We start from the raw sequence: 12394 nt of genomic DNA, 5'->3' as shown, positions 1-12394 counted from the left end.
CTCACAACCCATCCACCTGCACATCTTAGCATGCACCGAGGACGGTGCAATCTTTAAGTGTGGGGAGGTCGATACCGATCCCCATGGGTTAGCTATTTTCTTCTTTCCAACACCATTGTTTTATTTTCTTTATTAGTTCATTGTTGCATTGCATAATAGATTGCATGTGTAGTTGATTGTTTGCATTTAAGTACTACTTAGTTGAAAAATAATAAGTTTCTTTTTAAGACCCTATTTTTAAAAAATTTCACTAATTTAAAATAAAAAAATTTAAAATTTTCTATGTGTTAAATTTGTTTGAAGCTGTATTTGGAACATGATTTTTGAGTCAAAGAACACACAACCTGTGAGATTTTGAGCTTATTTATATGGTTACATTATTTAACCATAAATTTTTATTCTTGTGTGTTTTCTTCTCTATAATTGCAATCTTTGCTTTGTTCCATTCTATATGTCCATTATTTAGTGTATTTACATGCTTGCATATGATTGAGGCTATTATTTGTTATTAGCTCACTTATCCCAAATAAGCCTACCTTTTACATCACCCTTGTTAGCCACTTTGAACTTTTTAACCCCCTTCTATTTCATAACCACATTACTAGCCTTAAGTAGAAAAACAAAATAAAAATCCCAAGTTGAATCCTTGGTCAGCTTAAGATAGATATTGTGTATAATTTAAGTATGGAGAATTTTATGGGAACATGGGATGATATATATATATATATATATATATATATATATATATATATATATATATATATATATAAGGGGGAATTAAATTGAATAAATTATTTGAAAACTTGGGAAGCATGCTCATGTGAAATCAAAATAATTAAATTACTATGTGCATTGAAAAAAAAAAGAAAAATATTAAGTAATTAAATAAGGGGATACATAATAATAATAATAATAATAATAATAATAATAATAATAATAATAATAATAAATAATAATAATAATAATAATAATAATAATAATAATAATAATAATAATAATAATAATAATAATAATAATAATAATAATAATAATAATAATAATAATAATAATAATAATAATAATAATAATAATAATAATAATAATAATAATAATAATAATAATAATAATAATAATAATAATAATAATAATAATAATAATAATAATAATAATAATAATAATAATAATAATAATAATAATAATAATAATAATAATAATAATAATAATAATAATAATAATAATAATAATAATAATAATAATAATAATAATAATAATATAATAATAATAATAATAATAATAATAATAATAATAATAATAATAATATAATAATAATAATAATAATAATAATAATAATAATAATAATAATAATAATAATAATAATAATAATAATAATAATAATAATAATAATAATAATAATAATAATAATAATAATAATAATAATAATAATAATAATAATAATAATAATAATAATAATAATAATAATAATATCCCAAATGCAAAATAAAAAGAATCAATGCACATGGGACAAAATTCAAAAATAAGTTTGATACATGAGCATGTAATACAAAAGTGGGAAAAATTTGGGTAGCTAGGTAAAGTATTTTAAAATTATATAAAGTATGTATATGTTAGGTGAGATCTTAGACTAATCAAGGATTCACTTTATAAAGCTCACTTGGCCATACATATATCCTTACCTTTACCTCAGCCCCATTACAACCCTGAAAAGACCTCATGATGTTTGCATTGGTATACTAAATATTTGTTGATTGGTTAGATGAAGAACAAGGTTGAGAAAGCATGACTAGGGAAGAGTAGAGTGATTGACCCTAGACACTTGAGAGTTAGAGTGATATACACTACCAGTAAGGGTTCAGGCTTGATTCTATGTTCCCTACTTTCATGAGCTATCTTCTTACAAGTTTACTTGTCTTTTATTGTATAATTTGAATTAGTGAAATCTGATTTATGTTTGTCTTGGAAGATTTATTTACTTTTAACCAAGTAGGTAGAAACATTTTTGCATAGAGTTGCATTCATATAGATAGGTTGCATTTCATATATTCTACTATTCCTCTTCACTCCTTTATAGCTTCTCTTGAGCTTAGCATGAGGACATGCTAATGTTTAAGTGTGGGGAGGTTGATAAACCACTATTTTATGGTTTATCTTGTGCTCAATTGAGTGGATTTTATCAATCTTTCATACACTTATTCATACTATTTGCATGGTTTTACATTCTCCTTCCTGATTTTGTGCTATGATTGAAAACATGCTTCTTTGGTCTTAATTTTGATATGTTTAACCCTCTCTTATTACCATACGATGCCTTGATATGTGCGTTAAGTGATTTCAGAGATTACAGGGGAGGAATGGCTTGGAGGATGGAAAGGAAGCATGCAAAAGTGGAAGGAATACAAGAAGTTGAAGGAACTGCAAAGCTGTCAGCCTGACCCTCTCGCACTAAAACGGTCATAACTTGAGCTACAGAGGTCCAAACGACGCGGTTCCAGTTGCATTGGAAAGCTAATTTCTGGAGCTTTGATTTGATATATATTATGTCATAGTTTTCCTGACGCTAAGCAATGCGAACGCGTGCTCCACGCGGACGCGTCGCAGTGACAAAAATCAGCGTGGCAGATTTCTTCTCCAGCGATTTCTAGGCTGTTTTTGACCCAGTTTTCGGTCCAGAAAATACAGATTAGAGGTTATAAAGTGGGAGAATCCATTCATTCATAATCATCAGTTTATAATTTATAATTTTTAGTTTTAGATGTAGTTTTTAGAGAGAGAGGTTCTCTCCTCTCTCTTAGGATTTAGGATTAGGATTCCCCTTAAAGGAATTAGGATTTCTTATCATTTCAATTTATTATTTCAAATTCCTCTCCAGGTTCAATGTTTCTTTTACTTATTTTTTCAATTTAATTTATGAATTTTTCCATGTTAGATTTGAATATTCTATTTAATATAATTTGAGGTATTTCAGTTTATGACTCCTATTTAGCTTTTTATATTCTTCGTTTTAATTGATTAACTGGAGGCTCTTGAGTTATCAAACTTATCGTGATTGATTGTTATGTCTGCTAATTGAATTGAATTCCACTAACTCTAGTCTTTCCTTAGGAGTTGGCTAGGACTTGGGAATCTAACTAATTAGTCCACTTGACTTTCCCTTGCTTTCGTAAAGGTTAACTAAGTGGGATTAACTTCAATTCTCATAAGAATAACTAGGATAGGACTTCCGAATTTTCATACCTTGCCAAGAGTTCTTTTCTATTATTATTATTAATTTATTTTTCTTGTAATTTAAATTACTTGCTTCTTATTTCAAAAACTCCCAATTTACAAAACTCATAACCAATAATAAGAACACCTCCCTGAAGTTCCTTGAGAAGACGACCCGAGGTTAAATACTTCGGTTATCAATTTCAAAGGGGTTTGTTACTTGTGACAACCAAAACGTTTGTAAGAAAGGATGATTGCTCAGTTTAGAAACTATACTTGTAACGAGAATTTATTCTGAATTCTAAACTGTCAATCTTCCACTCTTCAGTGTCATTCTTTGATCCAGAAGATTCGACCTTGTCTATGGAGTTTTGAGTAGGATCATCAAGAGATTGAATTGTGCGTGCTTCACCCTCTCCCAGATTGATCTAGCCTATTCGGGTGTTTGGTTTGGATCTGAGGAGATTAATGACCACGACCAATGACTTAATCACTTACAGTCTTGCCATTGAAGGAATAATTCATCGTTTGAGTAGTTAGTATGACGTGTTAATCCAGAAGAATAAGCATCTCCGAAGCCTTAACTAATTTCTCACTACTGTTTCTACGCTTTATTGTTATTGCTTGTTTATGCACCTACAACAAACAACAACTATCTTTCTATTTGCCCGACTAAGATCTGTAGGAGAACAACAGCTTGCTCAATCCGGCAATCCTCGTGAGATTCGACCCTCACTCACCTGAAGTATTACTTGGACAATCGGTGCACTTGCCGGTTCAATTGTGCGAGTCACAAATTCGCGCACCAATAAGCCTACATCTACTATTGATAAAAAATAATCTAGGTAACATCATCCCGCAAGCTAGAATTGTATAAATCTAACAATCCTGGCTTAGAAACATTAGTAAGAAAAGGACCCAGTGGCAAAGCTTTGGTAAGAAAATCAGCAAGTTGGTCTTTGGAACGAACTGGCATCAGATGAATGAGACCAGAAAAATGCTTTTCACGAACAATGTGGCAGTCCACTTCAATATGTTTGGTTCTTTCATGAAAGATGGGATTATTGGCAATGTGAATGGCTGACTAGTTGTCACAGAATAGAGTGATAGACTTTTGAAGCGGCAAACCAATGAAATCCATTAAGAAAGATAACCAACTAGATTCACAAGTGGCAACAGCAAGAGACCTATATTCAGCTTCTACAGAGGACTTGGCAACTGTGGTTTGCTTCTTACTCTTCCAAATAACGAGAAAATTCTCAAGCATGAAGTAATAACCGAAAATGGAACGATGAGTATCAGCACAGGTAGCCAAGTCAGCATCGGCAAATCTGGTGAGATGCAGATTAGAAGTAGAGGAGAAGAATAGACAGTTGCAGGTCTGCCCTTTAAATATCGGAGTACGCAAAAAGCAGCCTGTAGGTGAGAAGTGGTTGCACAGTCCAAAAATTTGCTCTAACGTCCCACAGCATAAGAGATATCGGGTCTAGTGTTTGTGAGGTAAAGAAGTCGGCCGATGAGCTGTCTATAAGTAGTGTTGTCCGTTAAAATGGTACCGGATTCCTTCGAGAGTTTCTAACTATATCAAAAGGAGTGGAAAGAGGCTTGCAATCTAGATAACCAAAATTCTTGAGAAGGTCCATGACATACTTCCGCTAATAAATGTGAATTCTAGAGTTAGAGCATGCTATTTCCATTCCCAAGAAGTACTTGAGATCACCAAGATCCATTATTTTGAATTTGTCATCCAAAATTTGCTTGATGGAATTGATTTCACCAATGTCATTCCCAGTTAAAACCAAATCATTAACATATACTAGAATGGTAGTAAAGCTTTTGGATTGTTTCTTGATGAAGAGGGAATGATCATAAAAAAACTACTTATAACCAGCATCAACAAGAGTCTGAGTGAGCTTAATGTTCCGTTGTCTGCTTGCTTGCTTAAGCCCATATAGAGACTTTTACAATTTACAAACCAAACCTGGTTGTGACACAGCCAAACCGGGTGGTATCTTCATATAAATTTTCTTGTCCAAATCTCCATGAAGGAAGGCAGTATTGACGTCCAGTTCTTTCAAATGTCATTTCTTTACCGCTGCTAATTCTAACATTACTTGTAGGGTAGTCATTGGATAACTGGACTAAGGGTCAGTTTGGCTAAACTTCTTAAATAAGTTCTTTTGAAAAAGGAGCATAAAATATAAGGACTTTTATTAATAAAAACTTTTAAATAAGTTATTTTGTGTTTGGAAAGTTATTATAGAAGTCCTTGTTTTAAAGTTGTGCATTAAATAGGAGTAATAAAATAGCTTTTCAAAATAAGATAAGTCACATTTTTTAACTTCTTCAAAAGATCTTAAATAACTTTTTGAAAAGTTAAAAATTTACCTAAAAAATTATACCAAACACTATTAATGTAACTTTTTATAAGTCAAAAGCTAAAAAAAAAAGTAGCTTTTGGAGTTTCCCAAATGGACCCTAAGTATCACCATAATCCACTTCTTGCACTTGAGTGAATCCTTTTGCAACTAGCCTTGCTTTGTGCCTTTCTATGGTACCATCGGGACTGAATTTTACCCAAAAATTTATTTGCAACCCACAACCTTCTTTCCTTTTGGGAGTTCAGTGAGACACCAAGTTCTGTTCTGATCTAGAGCTGTCAATTCAGCTTGTATTGTATTTCTCCAACATTCATGTGCAGCCGCTTCCTCATAAGTGCTAGGTTCCAGATATGAGGTGATGGCTAGAGAAAGAGACTTATATTTTGGGGTTAGTTTATCATATGATAAGTGTTGTGAGATAAGATATAAAGAGTAGAGTTGACAAAATTGCTAGAGTGAGTTGTGTGGGTTATCATACAATGGTAGTCCTTCAAATAAGCAGGCAATTTCTTGACTCTTTCAGATTTTCTAGTAATGCAGTCATGTGTAATGTCGAAGTTTTGTGATGCAGGTGCATTGTTAGTGTATGGTGTGGTAATGGGTGCAATGGTGTGTGAGGAAATTGGTGAGTGCATTGAACTTGAGAAATGTTCATTTGAATCTGTGAGTGTGGTAGGTGTGGGTGATTACAAATGATGTGTGGATGGTGTATGATGAGCGGATAATTTATACGCTTTTTGGCATTATTTTTACATAGTTTTTAGTATGATTTAGTTAGTTTTTAATATATTTTTATTAGTTTTTAAATAAAAATCACATTTCTGGACTTTACTATGAGTCTGTGTGTTTTTCTGTGATTTCAGGTAATTTCTGGCTGAAATTGAGGGACTTGAGCAAAAATCGGATTCAGAGGCTGAAAAAGGACTGCAGATGCTGTTGGATTCTGACCTCCCTGCACTTGAAATAGATTTTCTAGAGCTACAGAAACCCAAATGGCGCTCTCTCAATTGTGTTGAAAAGTAGACATCCAGGGCTTTTTAGCAATATGTAATAGTCCATACTTTGCATGAGTTTTGACGACGCAAACTGGCGTTCAAACGCCAACTCCCTACCCTATTCTGGAGTTAAACGCCAGAAAGAGGTTGCAAACCAGAGTTAAACGCCAAAAACAGGCTACAAACTGGCGTTCAACTCCAAAAAAAGTCTCTACACATGAAAGCTCAATGCTCAGCCCAAGCACACACCAAGTGGGCCCGGAAGTGGATTTCTGCATCATTTACTTATCTTATGTAACCCTAGTCACTAGTCTAGTATAAAAATTACTTTTAATGATTTATTTTATATCTTTTGTTCATCTTTAGATCATTGTGTACACGTTTAGAGAGGCTGGCCATTTGGCCATGCCTAGACCTTGTTCTTATGTATTTTCAACAGTAGAGTTTCTACACACCATAGATTAAGGTGTGGAGCTCTGCTGTTCTTCATGAATTAATGCAAAGTACTATTGTTTTTCTATTCAACTCAAGCCTATTTCTTCTCTAAGATATTCATTCGCATACAAGAACATGATGAATGTGATGATTATGTGACGCTCATCACCATTCTCACCTATGAACGTGTGCCTGACAAACACTTCCGTTCTACATGAAAACAAGCTTGAATGCATATCTCTTAGCCTCCTGATCTACGATCAGAGTCTTCGTGGTATAGGCTAGAATTATTGGCGGCCATTCTTGAGATCCAGAAAGTCTAAACCTTGTCTGTGGTATTCCGAGTAGGATCTGGGAAGGGATGGCTGTGACGAGCTTCAAACTCGCTAGTGCTGGGTGTAGTGACAGATGCAAAAGGATTTCTGGATCCTATTCCAACATGATCGAGAACCGACAGATGATTGGCCGTGCGGTGACAGCGCATTTGGACCATTTTCACTGAGAGGACGGGATGTAGCCATTGACAACGGTGATGCCCAACATAAAGCTTGCCATGGAAAGGAGTATGAATGATTGGATGAAGACAGTAGGAAAGCAGGGGTTCAGAAGGAATAAAAGCATCTCCATACGCTTATCTGAAATTCCTACCAATGAATTACATAATTATTTCTATCCTATTTTATATTTTAATTATATTTTAATTATCAAATCTCCATAACCATTTGAATCCGCCTGACTGAGATTTACAAGGTGACCATAGCTTGCTTCAAGCCGACAATCTCTGTGGGATCGACCCTTACTCACGTAAGGTTTATTACTTGGACGACCCAGTGCACTTGCTGGCTAGTTGTGCGAAGTTGTGACAAAGAACTAAGATTATGAACGTGCGTATGAAGTTTTTGGCGCCGTTACCAAGGAATGAACAATCACAATTTCGTGCACCAAGTTTTTGGCGCCGTTGCCGGGGATTGTTCGAGTTTGGACAACTGATGGTTCATCTTGTTGCTCAGATTAGGTAATTTTATTTTAATTTTAAGTTTTTATTTTTATTCTTTTTATTTTCGAAAAATTTCAAAAAAAATATAATAAATTATTCTATGACTTCAGAATTTTTAAGAATGAATTCTAGAGTTTCATGATGATCTGTTGATGTCTGGCTGGCTGTAAAGCCATGTCTAATCCTTTGGACCGAGGTTTCAACTATCATTAGAGAAGAACTTCTTTGTCTTTCCCAGCAATTTAGCTTTTGTATGTAATGATCTGCTAAAGCTTGGCTGGCCATTGACCATGTCCAGTGTTTTAGACCGAAGCTTTCACTGAAAGCTTGGCTGGCTAGTAGGCCATGTCTAATTCCTGGACCGAAACTTTAGGCTAACATTGCATGATTCCTGGAATTCTTATTAAAAATTTTGAAATCCTTATTTTTCTTTTTCCAATTAATTTTCGAAAAAAAAATCCAAAAAAATTTAATAAAATCATAAAAACAAAAAATTTGATGTTTCTTGTTTAAGTCTAGTGTCAATTGTTAAGTTTGGCGTCAATTACATCTTTTTAATTTCTAAAAAAAAATTTCGAAAAATTCATGCATTATGTTCTTCATGATCTTCAAGTTGTTCTTGATGAATTTTTTTGTTTGATCTTTGTATTTTCTTGTTTTGTGTCTTTCCTTGTTTTGCATATACATTTTCAATTTGTTAGCGTCTAAACATTGAAAATTTCTAAGTTTGGTGTCTTGCATGTTTTTCTTTTCTTAAAAATTTTCAAAAATAAGTTCTTGGTGTTCATCTTGACATTCAAAATATTCTTGGTATTCATCTTGACATTTAAAGTGTTCTTGCATGCATCATGTGTTTTGATCTTGAATTCTCATGTTTTGAGTCTTTTCATTATTTTTCTCTTTCATCATTAAAAATTCAAAAATAAAAAAATATCTTTCCCTTTTTCTTCTCATAAAATTCAAAAATTTGAGTTGACTTTTTCAAAAATTTTTAAAATCTAGTTGTTTCTTATGAGTCAAATCAAATTTTCAATTTAAAAATTCTTTCTTTTTCAAATCTTTTTCATTTTTTCTTTCATAATTTTGAAAATTTGAAATTTTATTTTCAAAATCTTTTTCTTATTTCTATTTCATATTTTTGAAATTAATGCTAACAACTAATGTGATTGATTCAAAAATTTTAAGTTTGTTACTTGCCTAGTAAGAAAGGTTCAATCTTTAAATTTTAAAATCATATCTTTTTATTTCTTGTTAGTCAAGTAATCAACTTTAATTTTCAAAATCAAATCTTTTTAAATTTCTTTTTCAAATCTTTTTCAAAATAAATTTCAATCACATCTTTTTCAAAATCAATTTCAAAATCTTTTCTAACTTCTTATCTTTTCAAAATTGATTTTAAAATCTTTTTCAATTAATCTTATCTTTTTGTTTGATTCTTATCTTTTTCAAAACTACCTAACTAATTTTCTCTCTCTAATTTTCGAAAATCACTAACCTCTTTTTAAAAATTTCTTTTCATTAACTAATTATTTTAAATTTTAATTTTAATTTTATTCCTTTTCGTATTTTCGAATTATAACTAATATTTAAAATAAAAACAAAAAATATTTTTATTTTATTTAATTTTCGAATTCTTCCCCCTCTCGTCTCCTTCTATTTATTTATTTATCTACTAACACCCCTCTTTCACTCAAAAATTTGAACCCACTCTTCTCCTCTGTGTTCGAATTCTTATCTTTTCCTTCTTCTATTCTTCTCTTCTTATACTCATATAAGGAATCTCTATACTGTGACATAGAGGATTCCATATTTTCTTTTCTGTTCTCTTCTTTTTCATATGAGCAGGAACAAGGATACGAACATTCTTGTTGAAACTGATCTTGAACCTGAAAGGACTCTGAAGAGGAAGCTAAGGGAAGCTAAAGCACAACTCTCTAGAGAAAATCTGACAGAACTTTTCAAAAAAGAAGGAGACATGGCCAAACCCAACAAAAATGCAAGGAAGATGCTTGGTGATTTTACTGCACCAAATTCCAACTTACATGGAAGAAGCATCTCACTTCCTGCGATTGGAGCAAACAATTTTGAGCTTAAGCCTCAATTAGTTTCTCTGATGCAACAGAATTGCAAGTTTCATGGACTTCCATCAGAAGATCCTTTTCAGTTCTTAACTGAATTCTTGCAGATCTGTGATACTGTTAAGACCAATGGGGTTGATCCCGAGATCTACAGACTTATGCTTTTCCCGTTTGCTGTAAGAGACAGAGCTAGAATATGATTAGACTCTCAACCTAAAGATAGCCTGAACTCTTGGGATAAGCTGGTCACGGCTTTCTTAGCCAAGTTCTTTCCTCCTCAAAAGCTTAGCAAGCTTAGAGTGGATGTTCAAACCTTCAAACAGAAAGAAGGTGAATCCCTCTATGAAGCTTGGGAGAGATACAAGCAACTGACCAAAAAGTGTCCTTCTGACATGCTTTCAGAATGGACCATCTTGGATATATTCTATGATGTTCTGTTTGAATTATCTAAGATGTCATTAGACCATTCTGCAGGTGGATCCATTCACCTAAAGAAAACGCCTGCAGAAGCTCAGGAACTCATTGACATGGTTGCAAATAACCAGTTCATGTACACTTCTAAAAAGAATCCTGTGAGTAATGGGACACCTCAGAGGAAGGGAGTTCTTGAAATTGATACTCTGAATGCCATATTGGCTCAGAATAAAATATTGACTCGCAAGTCAATATAATTTCTCAGAGTCTGAATGTATTGCAAGCTGCATCCTACAGTACTAAAGAAGCATCTTCTGAGGAAGAAGCTTATGATCCTGAGAACCCTGCAATAGCAGAGGTGAATTACATGGGAGAACCCTATGGAAACACCTATAATTACTCATGGAAAAATCATCTAAATTTCTCATGGAAGGATCAACAAAAGCCTCAACAAGGCTTTAATAATGGTGGAAGAAACAGGTTTAGCAATAGCAAGCCTTTTCCATCATCCTCTCAGCAACAGACAGAGAATTCTGAGCAGAATCCATCTAGCTTAGCAAATATAGTCTCTGATCTATCTAAGGCCACTCTAAGTTTCATGAATGAAACAAGGTCCTCCATTAGAAATTTGGAGGCACAAGTGGGCCAGCTGAGTAAAAGAGTCACTGAAACTCCTCCTAGTACTCTCCCAAGCAATACAGAAGAGAATCCAAAAAGAGAGTGCAAGGCCATAACCTTACTTGGTGTGGCCGAACCCAGAGAGGAGGAGGAGGACGTGAATCCTAGTGAGGAAGACCTCCTGGGACGTTCACTGACCAATAAAGAGTTTCCCTTTGAGGAACCAAAGGAATCTGAGGCTCATCTAGAGACCATAGAGATTCCATTGAACCTCCTTTTACCATTCATGAGCTCTGATGACTATTAATCTTCTGAAGAAGATGAAGACATTGTTTAAGGGCAAGTTGCGCAGTATTTAGGAGCAATCATGAAGCTGAATACCAAACTATTTGGTAATGAGACTTGGGAGGACGAGCCTCCATTGCTCATTAATGAACTGAATATCTGGGTTCAGCACACTTTACCTTAAAAGAAATAGGATCCTGGTAAATTCCTAATTCCCTGTAACATAGGCACCATGACCTTTGAGAAGGCTCTGTGTGACCTGGGGTCAGGCATAAACTTAATGCCACTCTCTGTAATGGAGAAACTAGGAATCTTTGAGGTACAGGTTGCCAAATTCTCATTAGAGATGGCAGACAAATCCATAAAACAGGCTTATGGACTAGTAGAGGACGTGTTAGTAAAGGTTGAAGGTCTTTACATCCCTGCTGATTTCATAATCCTAGACACTGGGAAGGATGAGGATGAATCCATCATCTTTGGAAGACCTTCCTAGCCACAGCAAAAGCTGTGTTTGATGTGGACAGAGGAGAGTTGGTCCTTCAACTGAATGAGGACTACCTTGTATTTAAGACTCAAGGTTCTCCTTCTGTAACCATGGAGAGGAAGCATGAAAAGCTTCTCTCACTGCAGAGTCAACCAAAGCCCCCACAGTCAAACTCTAAGTTTGGTGTTGAACCCCCACATTCAAACTCTAAGTTTGATGTTGGGAGGTCCCAACAATGCTCTAAACATCTGTGAGGCTCCATGAGAGCTCACTGTCAAGCTATTGACATTAAAGAAGCGCTTGTTGGGAGGCAACCCAATGTTATTTAATTATATCTATTTATTTTCCATTGCTATTTTATGTTTTCTTTAGGTTGATGATCATGTGAAGTCACAAAAACTACTGAAAAATCAAAAACAGAATGAAAAACAGCATTAAAAATAGCTCACCCTGGAAGAAGAGCTTACTGGCGTTTAAACGCCAGTAAGAAGCATCAAACTGGCATT

The 12394-nt window shown here is 33.8% G+C and overlaps 1 non-coding gene across 1 annotated transcript; it reads right to left on the bottom strand.

Moving 5' to 3' along the window:
* Positions 1-10377: 10377 nt before the first annotated feature.
* Positions 10378-10485, bottom strand: LOC112760573 (small nucleolar RNA R71). Its single transcript, XR_003181006.1, has one exon. It is a non-coding gene; the product is annotated as a small nucleolar RNA R71 (small nucleolar RNA).
* Positions 10486-12394: the final 1909 nt, after the last annotated feature.

Source organism: Arachis hypogaea, chromosome 16, assembly GCF_003086295.3.
Source record: "Arachis hypogaea cultivar Tifrunner chromosome 16, arahy.Tifrunner.gnm2.J5K5, whole genome shotgun sequence".
Classification (NCBI taxonomy): Eukaryota; Viridiplantae; Streptophyta; class Magnoliopsida; order Fabales; family Fabaceae; genus Arachis; species Arachis hypogaea.
This window is presented reverse-complemented; position numbering and strand designations above follow the sequence as displayed.